This window comes from Lepidochelys kempii, chromosome 18, assembly GCF_965140265.1.
Source record: "Lepidochelys kempii isolate rLepKem1 chromosome 18, rLepKem1.hap2, whole genome shotgun sequence".
Lineage (NCBI taxonomy): Eukaryota > Metazoa > Chordata > Testudines > Cheloniidae > Lepidochelys > Lepidochelys kempii.
The window spans coordinates 12,889,455-12,903,018 of NC_133273.1; the positions used below are offsets into that span (position 1 = coordinate 12,889,455).

Sequence of the window (13,564 nt, forward strand, 5' to 3'; positions counted from 1 at the left end):
GCAGGGATCCGGACTGCAGGTGGCGGGGGCGTAGTGGGGCTCCTGGGTTGGCCTCGCCAGCTCCTACAGGATTTAAGCTCCCATTTTTAAAGTACAAATTAAGGCCCCAAACTCACAAACCTACTCAGCACCTGCATCTCCAGCCGAAGCTTATGGCAGCGGCGGGTGCTTGGCCCCTCTGGAGCACCCACCAAACACGGCACTCAGTCAGCAGCCACTTTCGAGAACGGTCAGTCCCCGGTGCTGTGAAGATCTCACTGTGCGGGACTGAGCCTGCATTCAGGCCATACATGACAGCAGCTCTCCACTGGGCAATGCCAAGGGTTTCCCTAGTTCTGCTCACCGGGGCAGTCTGTGCAAAGGGATTCCAGCCAGAGCAGCTGTGTGGCATGGCAGGGGAGGGCTCAGTGCACGCCCCATGGTTTGGATTACAGGGCTAAGAGGGCCCCCAGCTGCTGCTACTGCCCAGTGCAAGGGGAGGAGAGGCACAAAGTCAAGAGGAGGAGAAAGGAGGAAAGGAGAGGATGGCGCGGAGCATCACTCTGAGTCCCGCAGCTCCCGCCCAGCAGCGGCTGCAAAGGGGGCTCTGCACATCCGTTCAGCTGGGGCAGCAGGTACCGACAAGGCCCCGGGCATACAGAACAGGCCCCTCATCCCCTGTGCAGCCTGCATCCCGTTCCCTGCTGCTGTGTCCGCAAGCTGTGGGGCATGTCCTGGGGAAGGAGCTGGAGAGCTGCAGGGCACAGGGATCAGCAGGGGCGGGGGTCTTTGCTTCCAGGAGGAGAAAGCTCTAGAGCTGAGGCCATGCATCCCCTCCCCCATCCCACCCGGGAGATACAGAGGGACACGTGCTGCTTTCAGCCACACAAGCGTCCAGCCAAAGAAGCCTTCTCAGAGGAGTTGCCCCAGATTTACGGCAGTGTAACCTACAGGAGAATTTGGCCCAGAGTCCAGTTTTACAGGGACCTTCCCATAATGCTCAGCACCTCCCCGGACACACAGGTCGCGACTGCCTGGCCATTCCCCTGTAGCACACGATCCTACCCAGTTGGCCAGTAGCCCTGTACACTAGCCCACGCTCACATCACTGTGGGAGAAGCTACCCTGAGTCACTGTCCCAACTCCACTCCGGGCTCGCTCGAATCCTCCGTGAGGAGCTCCTGTCTCCCCCAACCTCTCCCCCCCACCACTCCAGCCCAGCCAAAGAAGCCACCAGCGACACTGGGAATTGTCACAACACATTAAATCCCATCTCGTCAGCCCCAGACGCCGGGATTGTTCCGCCCACCTGCCGCGTCTGCAGAGGGAAGAGTCTGCTCAGCAGCAACTCCCACGAGTACGCTCCCGGCCTGCCTGCCTCCACCAGCCTGCAGGGCCCAGCTCCCACCCTTGCCCCTCACTCTGCTCCGCTCTCCAAGGGTGCGGGAGCAGGGGACATGGCTGATGTCCGGACAGCCACAGAGTGTCCCTTTCCCCAGACTCTTAGTGCATATCTGAGGGTGCAGGGGGACTCGGGCCAAAAAGGGGGTCTGGAGTCTGCCTGTCCACACTCTGCTCCATTTCCTCACCCTAAAAATCAGAATGCTAGTACTATCCCCAGGGGAAGGCAGCAAAGGGGTGTCTCGTTAGAGCATTCAGGAAGATCCTGGACGGGACCGAGGGAGTGGGTCTGGGTTCAGGATCAGCTAAGGGGTTATTCAATTTCCAGTGTGCACATTCCAAAAACAGGCACCCTTTGGGTTTCACTGCACATCCGTGCGGGGCTACACGGGATTGAGGCCCTGGGGCAAAGCCAAAAGCAGATTAACAACGCTGAGCAGAGAGGCTAGCGTTGCTCAACATGATCAATTTCAAGCCAGGCCCCACCCAGCCAGTATTTGCGTACGGGTCCTGGAGATCTTGGGTCCAAATCCTGCTGATGACCCATGTGGAGACGATGCTGCTGATGACCCATGTGGAGACGATGCTAAAGACATGCAATTACCTACCACCCCATTCCTTTGACCTCCCTTCCCACTGCCCAGACACCCACCAGGGCCCCCATTTCCCTCCCAAGGGATGGAAGTTCCGCAGGACCCAGCCAAGGGCAGGTACATAATTTTTTCAAAATAATCTTCATGAGAAAGGGAGGTAAAGAGCTATAATCATTCCGCATTTATTTGAGCTTCTGAGGAGAGGCGGGGAAAGCCAGTAATCCTAAACAAGAGTGCCTGTGCGTGACAAGAAAGGAAGAGGGAACACAGAGAGAACCTGAGATGGTAACAGTGCAGGAGGAAAAATAATCACACCTTCTTCTTTTCTGACCAGAGCCCAGTAAGCTGCAATTGGAGGCCACGTCTACACTACAATATTCGGTCAACTCACGTTGCATCAGTGTGCAGCCACTGACTGTCTATTTCTCGGGTGCATGAACGCTTGGCTGCTTACATCAGTGCCGTGGGTACTCACAAGCGGTTGTGTCCATGTAAAAAGCTGTGTACCATGGGTAGGTTTTCCAGCGTGCCCCATGCCGCTGGCTGGCACAAGCCTAGTGGGACACTTCCACAGGGCTTTGTGAGATGCCAGCAATTCGCCCAGAGATTTGCTAGGAACTGGGGGTCAAGTATGCACAATGCCACCTCTTCCATCCCATGATGCAGGGCATTGTGAGACAGCTGCTGGAATACTGTTAGGGCGGACACTGGTACTGCAGCATCTACTCTTGCACCGTGTTGACGGAAGGAGGCTGACCATGCCCCAGTGTCATTCAGACAGGTGGTGTTATTTCCTCACTGTAATAGGGGGCTTATGTCAGCAGGAAACCAGTTTAGGCGGAAACACATGCACCACGAGCTGAGACAAGTCAATTTAGGTCGACCTACCTTCGTAGTGCAGATCGGGCCTGAGGCAGGATATCAGAAGTCAAGATCCCCACCCTACCTGTTGCTTCTAGCCCAAGTGGGGCTGGGAAGCTGCTTATAACTGGGGAGCTATGTTGTATCCCTGTCTCGGGACACCTCCTCTTTCCAGAGGTTTGGGGCCTTTATTAATGTAAATCCAGAGTCACTCCACTAAAGCCAATGGAGTTTCGGCTCCAGGATGGCACACCCCAGTGTAAATGACATCGGAGTCTGGCCCCTGGGTGGGATCTGAAGGGAGTTGCCTCCGGGAGGTGGAGTGGAGGGGAGGGGAAAGGGCAGGAGGAAATAGGCGGGGCAGGGGCAGGATCTTCGGGGCCTAGCCTCTGCTCTCAGGGAAAAGGAAGGACCTGGAGGAGGGCCTGGTTGACAACAGAACAGGGTTGTTCAGTCTGACAATTCCTGCTCCTCTCTGCAGGTGGAGGGGCCAGCCATTGGGAGCGTTTCCCCCTCACTCAGCTCTGCACCTCCTCCCTGCTCTGAACTCCCTTCAAAGGAGACTTCACCACGGGAGCAGCTGCAGAGCCAGACGCAGCCCAGCCTCACCCCTGGGACTCGGCTCTCACACAGCCCCTCATTGGGTCACGCCTGGGTCGAAAGCTGCTCTAACCCCCGGCACTGCTCCAAAGAAGACGGGGAGCGTGGCTCCAAGAGCGGACAAACCCTGGGACAAGCCACGAGCAGAGAGTTCTGAGAGAACAGCATTTCCTCTGCTCATTACCATGCAGGGGCAAGCTCGCCTTCCCTCTGCTGGCTGCTGTGTTGTCTAGGGACTCCCAGTGCTCACATACGGCCGTGTTACCTTTCCTTTAGCATCAGCGTCAAGCCAGCAGGCCCTAATCTCGCAGCCCTAGTCAAAGCTGCCTCCTCCGGGGACTTTGCCTGCATCAGGATTCCAGGATCAGAGAACAAGGCCAGCTCTGACTGCCGACGCTGTGCAGAGAAAGGGCTGGCTTTCTCCCCCAGCCTTGCCCGGCACTCCCTGGCCAGCCATAGATCACGCGTCATGCGAGTCGTCACTCGCCATCCAAAGAGCCACTTGCTGGCTGCAGTTACGCAGCTGCTGAGACGCACATGCGTCTCCTAAAGAGCGGGCAGCACCCCGAGGCGGCACAAGTGGGACGGCAGCTCTGGGACCTAGGCAGCACTGGGAACAGCCAAGTGAGGCTGGCCGGCAGCTTTCCACGTGTTAGAAGGAAGGATGAAGAGGCACCAGCCAAACACGCCCAGACTAGGTCCATGTCTCTGGAGGAGATGAGGCACGGACACTGCCCACCCCTCGCGGAATGAAAAGGGGAATCTCAGGGGGACTCTCTCTGCCACGGCTGGCACCAGCAGGGATCTTCTTGGGAGGGCTGCACTAGAGACGGAACAAATGGGTGCCGTTGGGACCTTGATCATATTTGGGCTTGGATTAGAGGCCAAACCAGGGCTAGGGTTAGGTTAGGCTTCAATGGCAGGGGGCTCTCCTGGGCTGTCACTCCCCCTTCCAGCTTTGGAACAATCCTGGATCCCAAAGGGTGGCTGAACCCCCTGAAACGAGGAGAGGCAGCCAAGATTTGAGGACCCCCCTGCAGGCTCAGCTCCAGCTTGTCCTGTAGGATGGGGGGGGGGGGGAACGAGGAGACACGTGGAAAAATAAGTCGAATCCAAAAGCATGAAAGAAATGCCCAGACGCCAAACATCTGCCCAAGTTGCATGCTCCACTCTTGACCACGTAGCCAGGGCTTCTCTGCGCAGCTTGCTCGGCCTCAATAGACTGCAAGCTTTTCCAGACAGGGACCAGTCCCCTCTGCAATGGCACAGCCCAGACCCTTGTTTCCAGGCTGCATGTGGGAGTGGAGAGCTCTGGTGCCCTTCCCCAGGTTACACCATCCTGATTCTCCAGTGGGTTTTACACCAGGAATGTCCAAGTGCAGAGAGACGCTCAGGAGGAATCGGAGTTGGGGGCCTTGTAGCCACGCACCCATCCCCTTTTCTACAGGGGGCAGGGGAATCCCTGAAAACTAAACGGTCCTACCATTGCTGCTTGGCACCAAGACACGAGGGATCACAGCTGCTGCCTGTAAAAACAGACACAAGCCGTCGCAAAGCAAATGCTAGTTCAATCTGCGGAGGAGGAAAATGCTTTTGTTCCCCTGGCACAGCGACCTCATTTGCAGGCCCGGATCTGCCTGTGAGCACGCCCTGCCCCACACCAGATGACCCCTGGGTGAAAAAAATCTGGTTTTCAAGCAGCTGCTAATCTGCTGAGCTGTTCTGCCACAACTCGCTCTTCCATCCCTCCCTCCCACAGCCCGCCCGGCACAGTCCTCCTCTGCGGCTGCCACTCACTGCACTCCCACGCAAAGGCACACTGCACAGGCCATGCCCTGGCTTTCAGATCGCCACTCCCACCGCTGATGCCCATTCTGGGCAGTAATTGGGAACCGGAAAAGGCAGCGTGGAAAGGGACATGTCCAGCAAGGGGACACAGGCAGAGGGGCCGACACAGAGCGTAGCGTTATTTGCTGTTGCTGAGTGGGGTCTCTTTGTACTTGTGATCTGAGCAACGTGATGGCCATTCTAGTCAGCCCCTGCCACTTGCACTGACTTTATCCAGACCCCCAGCTGGAGAGCATGCAGAGTGTCAATTTCTGCTAACCCTCCGCTCCCAGATCCACCCTGCGGGACTGCACCATGGCAGAACCCCCTCACAAGTGCCAAGGCGGTGCAAGTCACTAGTAGAGGGGTCTAGCGCCCACTTGGACCCAGCAAAGCAGCCCGGGCAGAGCGCCACACAGTGGAGAGTTGAGCCGTGTGCCTAACACACTGGTCTGAACAGTGGCTGCTTTCCCGCGCATTGCACCAGCTCCCCGGGAAATCACTGGGTGGAGATCTCACTTTGCTTCTGCTGAGCGGGGACTATGCGTCTAACGTGCAGCCAACCTCACCCACCCCAGTCATGTGCTCATCTGCCGTGCCTTCCTCCTTCTGCCAGCTAAGGGCCATTTGAGGATGGCGAGAGAGGGAGAAAGACGCAGGTTCAGCAGCACAGCTGAGCTCGGAGCGACGACGGTGCAGAAAACGATCTGCCCCAGGGAGCGGGTGGGGCGGGGACGAGTCCCTAATCAAGCAAATAAAAAGCCTTTGTGGTTCCTCAGCATCCAGTCCTATGGACCAGAGCCAGCCACGATTCAGTTCCATTCATCCTCCTGGGATGCCTGCCAAGGCTGCCAACATCAGGGAGCTCAGCCTGCCCCCTAGGAGGGGCTGGGACAGGCACATGATCCTGAAAGGATCAAGAGCCTGAGCTGGTGTAAAAGGGCCCAGCGCTCCTGAAGATGGTGGAGTCAATCATGCAAATGGGCATCGGCTGAGGATCTGGGCCTGCACCTCACATGAGAGCACAATAAGCTCAGGGGACGTGTGTGGCCTGGGTTTGTGCTAGGCGCTGCACAGGAGGGTGCCGGTTCATGACTGGGGGTACGAGGCACTACAGTAATGCTAATGTCAATTTGAAAGGGGGCCGGGAGAGAAGTCATGGTTACTGCTTGGACTCGATCTCCAGTTTTGCAGACAAATGGGCACCACAACAGGAGAAGCCAAGCCCGCACCATTGCGCTGCGCCCCATTCTCCCCTGCCTCGCCCCCAGGGCTCATCACCTGCACCTGAGCAGAGTGGGCCACGTCAAATGCTACCAGGGGGGTCTCACGCCCCCGCAGCATGGGCGTATGTGATGGCACAAGGGGCAAGGCCAGGTAGAACCCCGCCCACAGGTCCCTTGGGACCCGAATCCACTCGGATTGTAAAACCCAAACCTTACCGTTCTACCTGGGAGCAAGTCAACCTGGCATCTTGTTACCATTTACCAGGCTGACTAATGGGTTAATTAGTCATTTAAGGGGCTGCGGAGCAGGGAAGCACCAAGCCCTGGGTCATTTTTCCTATAGCTCTTGAAATCATATCCAACTCCCAGCATACAAGAAGAGGTTGGGCCAAACTGGAATCAGAAGAGTTTTAACAGTCACTGGAACGGGCAGAATCTGACCCTACAGCTCATGCCCCCAAACATCTGCAAGCACTTCCATTAATTCACACCCAGGCCCAGCAAAACCTCCACGATAAAGGATGATTTCCATTTGGCAAACTCTGGGACAAAAAGCAAGCCATCACCAAGTCAGGGAGAGGCAGTGACAGACAAGGAAGCTAATTATACCTGACCTGACTAATTAATGCCAACTTTCAGATTAAAAGAATCCTTGCTAATGTTCCATTTCAATTACTCGGTTGTTCCTTTTACAGGAAAAAGGGAACCGTGTGTACCAGCGAGACAAAAAGAAACGGAGACAGAGAAAAAGAAATGGGAGGGAAAGACAATTTCTGTGAAATTCGAGCTCCTGGTGGACAAAATAATTAAACTTCACATTCCCGGACCCCCTGGGCAAAGCTTCCAGAGCCCAGCTAACCATTCTGCGGCTGAATTTGTATTCCTGAAACTTCACAGAGTTGCTACAGGAGTCAGCTTTCGGCCTCTTCGTCATCTAAATAAAGTCTCTATGGGGGGGCTTTGTGCCTTCTCACACAGCTTGCAAAATCAGTTGATCAGGTTCCAGCTCAGAGGAGCAGCCCCATCGCCATGCGAAACAGCCAGCAAAACCCTGCGTTGATGAGGTCCAGGGTCATCTCTGGTCTCCACTTCCCCATGCCAACACAACCATGGCTTGGTTAATTCATTAAGCCTCACAACGCCCTGTGAAGTAGGGCGGTGTCACCCCTATTTCACCCATGGGGGAAACGCGACACACAGAGGGGAAGGCCACTTTTTGAGAACAGTGGATACAGGAGATACCAAGCATTGGATTTTCGGAAATGCAGAGACCCCCCTGGCATTGTGGGGCTCGGCATGGGTGCTAGCTGGGACATCCCCTGTTGTCGTTAATGGGGATACTCGCAAGCTTAAAGTCAGGCATGTGCTTAAGTAACTTGCTGAATCAGGGCCCAGGCCTCCTGTCTTGAATTCCTGTGCTGGTGCCACCCATCCATCCTTCCCCCTGATGTTGCAAGCCAGCCAGATTTGCTCCTTGTACCATACATAGGTGCTAACTTTTGGTTTTGCTGGTGGGTGCCCCACACCAGCTCCGCCCCCTCCCCCCCGAGTGCCTCCTGCCCACTGCTCACTCCTTTCTACCCCCTCCTGCCTTCATGGCAGTGAGAGGGGGAGGAGCAGAGAGGAGCGAGTGGCAGGGCAGCCCCACTCAGCAGCTGATGGGGGCGCAGGGCCAGCCGCTGACCAGCCGATTGGCAGCCAGCCCCCAGGCCACCAGAGCAGCAGCCCCAGCCGTTTTTTTTCCCCATGGGTGCTTCACCCCCTGAGCACCCCCAGAGTCGGCGCCTTTGGTACTGAATCACGCAGATCAGTGACACGGCATTTATCAATGGTCTTTCTGGCTCTTTGCCTTTCCTTTTCCGTTCGCTCCAGATACTTTGGAAAGATGCACACAGGCCCCCCGGACACTTTACAGATCAGAATGACATCAGGACGCCCCAGCAGCACGCTGGTGTCGGAACTGCCATGCGAGGATGCGAACATGGGTTTGCTGGGAGAGAAGTCAGAGGAAATTAATTCCCCTGGATTTTTCTTCTTCTTTTTCTTTTATAGGGGCCATCCTCTGCCATCTGAAGACCCCGGGAGGGGAGGGGGGCAAGACTTCACAATGGGCCATATGCAAGAGGGAAAGCTGACTAAACTCCCAGCCCTTCTTCAAAGAATGAAGCATACTCACACTCCTAATTAAGGCCTTCTCTTTCACACCAATGACCATCTCTGTCTCACCTTTGCCCTCACTTTCATTTCCAGCATGCCTGGCACGCTGCATGGAAAGTTTTCATCCTGGTTAAAATCAGCACAGTTAGAGACAGACGAGGCCAGTTAGATCTAAGGTCTTGTCTCCACCAGGTAGAAAGGCCGGCTAGAGCATTTGTAGTTTGCAACACCTGTGATACACATGCAACTGCCATCCCAGTTGTCTTACAAGTGGTGATTGGACCTATTTGAAATTACACACAAAAATCCTACACTGAAAGAACAATAGGGTTGCCAAGTCAAAGCCTCAGAAGTTAGGAAATGCCAGAATTAAGGTTGCTTGTGTAACTTTAATTCATCCCCCTTGTGTGTACGCTTTGATAAAGTCTTTAATGCCATGATCACGTACTATTTTTTCTACGGGTTCTCTCCCTCAGTCAGGGTATTGGACGGATGGTGCTCACGGAATGAGCAGCAATTCAATATTTTGTTTTTCCACTGTGTGGTCCCAGGCCTTATTTCCTGCACGCTATTCAAACGCTGCTCTGGAGACAGAATTGTTAGTGTCTTCCCAGACTTTCCTTGGAGCTCATCACTGTAACATCTGAGTGCTTTGCAAACATGAATGGATTCATTTCCACAGTGCCCCTCTGAGGTGAGGGGTGGTATTATCCTCGTTTTACTGCTGGGGAACCGAGACCCACACCAATTAAGGTCAAAAGTATCCACTAATTTTGGGGTGACTAAATTGGGACACTTTGGACCTGATTTTTTCAGAGTACTTAGCGTGACATTTTGGAGGTATATCTGTGCCAATGAACCTCAGCCAAGCATGGCCTATGGCATCCCAGAGCTGCGATTGCAGGGAAAGTCCTGTCGCCCCGGGCTGGAACATGCCCGGTGCAGATGGAATCTTCAGGGCAAATCTAAGGAATCTGTACTGAGCATGTGAGAACTGGGATTTTTCCCCTCCCCACAGATTTTATAACAGCCAAATGTGGGTGGATTTTCACAGGGACAGCAAAAGACACATGCATGACACAAAGCACCCGCCTACCAAGTGTCGAGTCGCTGCTCCAAAGCGTGACGTTGTGAAAGCTCTCCAGAGAAAGAGTCACCAGAGTTTTTTTTAAAAAAGATGCATTTTTCCCCTCATTCTCAAGAACAGCTGAACCATTTGGACAGAAATTAAAAACGAAACAATAAATAATGATCCGCCTGAGGCAGACACTCGGCATGGAAAATTTCAGCCCAAATTATTAAAATCTCGCAGTTATAAAAAAATGAAAACAGGGTCTTACCATGGGAAGCATCAGACAACCTTAACAGGCAGTGCTATCAGCCCCACCTAGAATATCCTGCTCCAGCAGATCATTCACTGGACTACGAGTCAGGAGATTTGGCTTCTGTTCCCAGCTCAGGCACTGATCTGCTGTGTGACCCTTGGGCAAGTCATTTCACCTCTCCTTGCCTGTCTTGTCTATTTCGGTGTCTGTACAGCTCCTAGCACTGGGGGGCCCTGATCTCCATTGGAGCCTCTGGGCACTACCACAACACAAAGAATAAAATAAAGGGCAGACTAGAATCCCACCCCCAGAGAGCATTTTACACCTTAAATGACACTTGATCTTTGGAAATCAGAGGGAGGCTGGCAAAGAAAACTAATCATGTGTCTCTCTGGGTTATTGCACCTAATTATTGGAGGTGCTGAAACATAGCACCTTGGTTTTAATCATACAAACCCCCTTCTGCCGTGTTCGCTACGGGAGTTATTTATGTATCGTTTAATGTTAAAGCCCCAGTGTGACTCAGGCTTGTGGCACATGGCGTAAGTCTACCCTGCGAGCCTCCCAGCTTGGGGAGACAGCCGTGAGTTAGGGGGGCTTGCGCTAGTGCCAGCTGCGTGGACCCCGTGGCATTGGCGGAGGCTCTGGCTAGCCGCACAAGTTCCGAGCTGGGGGTTATGCTGGGGCAGAGCTATTTTTAGCACACTGACACAAGCCCCGCTAGCCCAAGGCTGTCTACCCCGGCTGAGAGGCTTGCTCCCAGCGATAGCGTCGACAGCCTTACAGGCTTCCACCCGGCAGCACCAAGCAAACGGAGCCGCCGAGGTGCTTCAGAAGTAACAAGCTTGGTTAAAAAGTTGCTGGGATTTGTGTCTGAGCCAGAACCCCTCACTGGGGCTGAGCAAAATGCTCAGCCATGTGTGCGGGGGGCCCGCCAGAACAAGCTTGTTAAGGGTGGGTGGATTTCAGTGCTCCGGTTTCTACCCCTCACGTTCCTGCGTTTAGAGCCACACCTTGGTACACCATTAAAGGAACATCTGCTACATGAAAGCTGTGCATGATTATAGCGAGGTGTGTCACTCCAGGAAGGAATCTCACACACCAAGACCCTCATTGGATCCCCAATTCCCCACAGCTCGCCCTCCACCCCCACCCTTGACAAGGCGGTGTGCTGTTGTCAGCCCCTCTGGTCCATTTATTATTCCAACCCATGCTCGCCGGCTTCCCAGTTTACGTCACCGTGGGCAGCAATGCCGTTCTTCGCTCAGCTGCCTCCTCGGGCATGCTTCTAAGCTCTGACCTAGCTCCCTGGCACCTGCTTCGCTCAGGGCTGGCGAGGGAGTACTGACAAGGGGGAGGGTGGCTGGGCATTGGCCTCTGTCTGCAGCTCCCCTGCAATAACATGCTCTTTAGTGCATGGTGACGCTGACAAGCATGTACTGATTAACCCCCATGTTCCCCTTTTGAGAGTCCCCCCGTAACCTGACAGTAGGGAGAGCAGCCTCCCTTCCCCCCCTCCAATATACCAACCACTTGCCTACCAACACAGAGGGTAAAGAGGAAAATCTGTGGGCCTGATCCTTGGGCATAGACCATTGCTTTCCACTGTATCACCAGAATAATCAGCCCTTACACCTAGCTCAACCCGCCAGGAAGAATCACCCCAGTGTCAGGGACTGAGACGCAAACTAGGTGCCCTTTTGCCACTCAACCACTCTACTCCAGGCAAATGGAGGCACAGCAGGAGAACATGGGTATTCCTGGAGAAGGGGGGGCCTGGCCACGATACCCCTCCACCAAACCTGTGTTTTCACCCTGTTTTCCTTTTCACGCTGTAACACAGAGCTGGAGTAACGGCCACAGTGTTGCTGACACTCCTGGTTTTATGGCGAGGTTTGCTGTAGTCGGGGCTTTTCTTAAAGCCCCAGCTCCTGGATTCATGTGCGACTCTCAGCTTTCTTTTACACTTCATGGATGCAGAGAAAAAGCTGGGAAAACGTGACTGCTAAAAAGCTCAGAAACCAAAGGGCAAGAAGAGAGTGACCCTAAAATTTGTCACCAGCTGAAAAATCACGATTTGTAAAATCATACAATTTGGGGGGCCCCACTCCTGCTATTTGAATGCAAAGGAGAGCATTGAGCCCATTTTGAGCATTGAGCCCACCTCCTGATCAGCTCTCTGTACCAGTGGGAGGAAGCCCAGGATTTAGCTCACCAAAGTCTTCAGTAATCCAGTGCCACTGGGGGCCAGCCTGCACGGGGGCTATTTGTACCGGCATAGCCACACCGCGGTGCAAATCCCTACCGTAGGCCTTGTCTACGCTATGGGCCTGACCGCAGCGGTACTGCAAAGCGGCATGGTGCAGGCCCTTCCTACCTCGATGTGAGAGGGTTTTCTGCTGCCGTAGGTAATCCACATCCCAGAGCAGCAGCAGCTAGGTCAACGGAAGACTTCTTTTGTAAGCATAGCCACATCTGCACCAAGGCTGGGGTCAGTTTAACAATGGCACACAGGGGTGTAGACTCACGGCACAGGTGTAATTCAAGGCTTGCAATGGAACCGCTTAGCCTGGCATGACACATTTACACATCTGTGTAGCTACACTGGTACAACAACCCCCAGAACAGGCCTGCCCTTCGACTTCAGCCATTGCCTCAGTGGAGCAGCAACCCAGCCTCACACACATCAAGGGTTTCTTCTTTCCATTTGAGACAGCTAGCCTCTACCAGTTCCACGTGCCCCCTTTGCTTCCCAGGCCTGGAAGGCATGAGAAAACAGTAACCTGTGGAGGGAGGTGCATACGAGCCACACACATCAGCCATCCCTCATTCCAGACACAATTTAACCTCCATTCCACATGGACTAGAAGGTCTCACTTTTATTGCTATAATTTACTGACACCAGAAATGCCAGACTCAGACATAGAGGTTAGAGGGAACGTTATCTGTGCTAGAAAATTGATCCCAATGGCACTTGAACAGCACTCAGCTCTTCCATGGTATTTTCCACCCCTAGATCCCAAAGTGCTTTGCAAAAGGGTGTAAGTGTTGTCATAGCCATTTTACAGATGACAAAATGGAGGCACAAAGAGGGAGCAGTGAGTTTTTTGAGTCTCATAAGGCGAATCTGTCTGTGGTAGTTATCTGCTCCCCCAACTGTAGCATCTGAGCACCCCACAGTCTTCAATGTAGTTATCCTCACTGTACTCCTGAGAAGTATAGAAATGCTACTACCCTCTTTTTACAGAGGGGAAACTGAGGCACCAAGTGGCTGAGCTGCTTGCCCAAGGTCACACAGGAAGTCTGTGGCAGAACAGGAACTGAATGCAGTTCTCTGAAGTCCAGGACTAGAGCCCTAATCCCTGGCCCATCCTTCCTCTCAACTGCCCCAATAATTCTCGTGTCCCTGTGTAACCCACTATTCAGTGCATGTCTGTGGTACCACCTTCTACTGGCTGGTCCACAGAGGATAAGAGTTTCCTACATCTACCAGGTGGTGGAGTTATCCCTTGAAGTCAAGTGAAGAAGACTCATGCTTTTAGTGCTGAATGCATTCCTGGATTCATTCCCCAGTGACCCCTTATCATAACAAATC

The 13,564-nt window shown here is 53.9% G+C and overlaps 1 protein-coding gene across 3 annotated transcripts in view; it reads right to left on the bottom strand.

The window, feature by feature from the left end:
- Window positions 1-13,564, bottom strand: part of DISP3 (dispatched RND transporter family member 3) — a 63,160-nt gene that overhangs the window by 30,654 nt on the left and 18,942 nt on the right. The gene's annotated exons all lie outside the window — the stretch shown is intronic.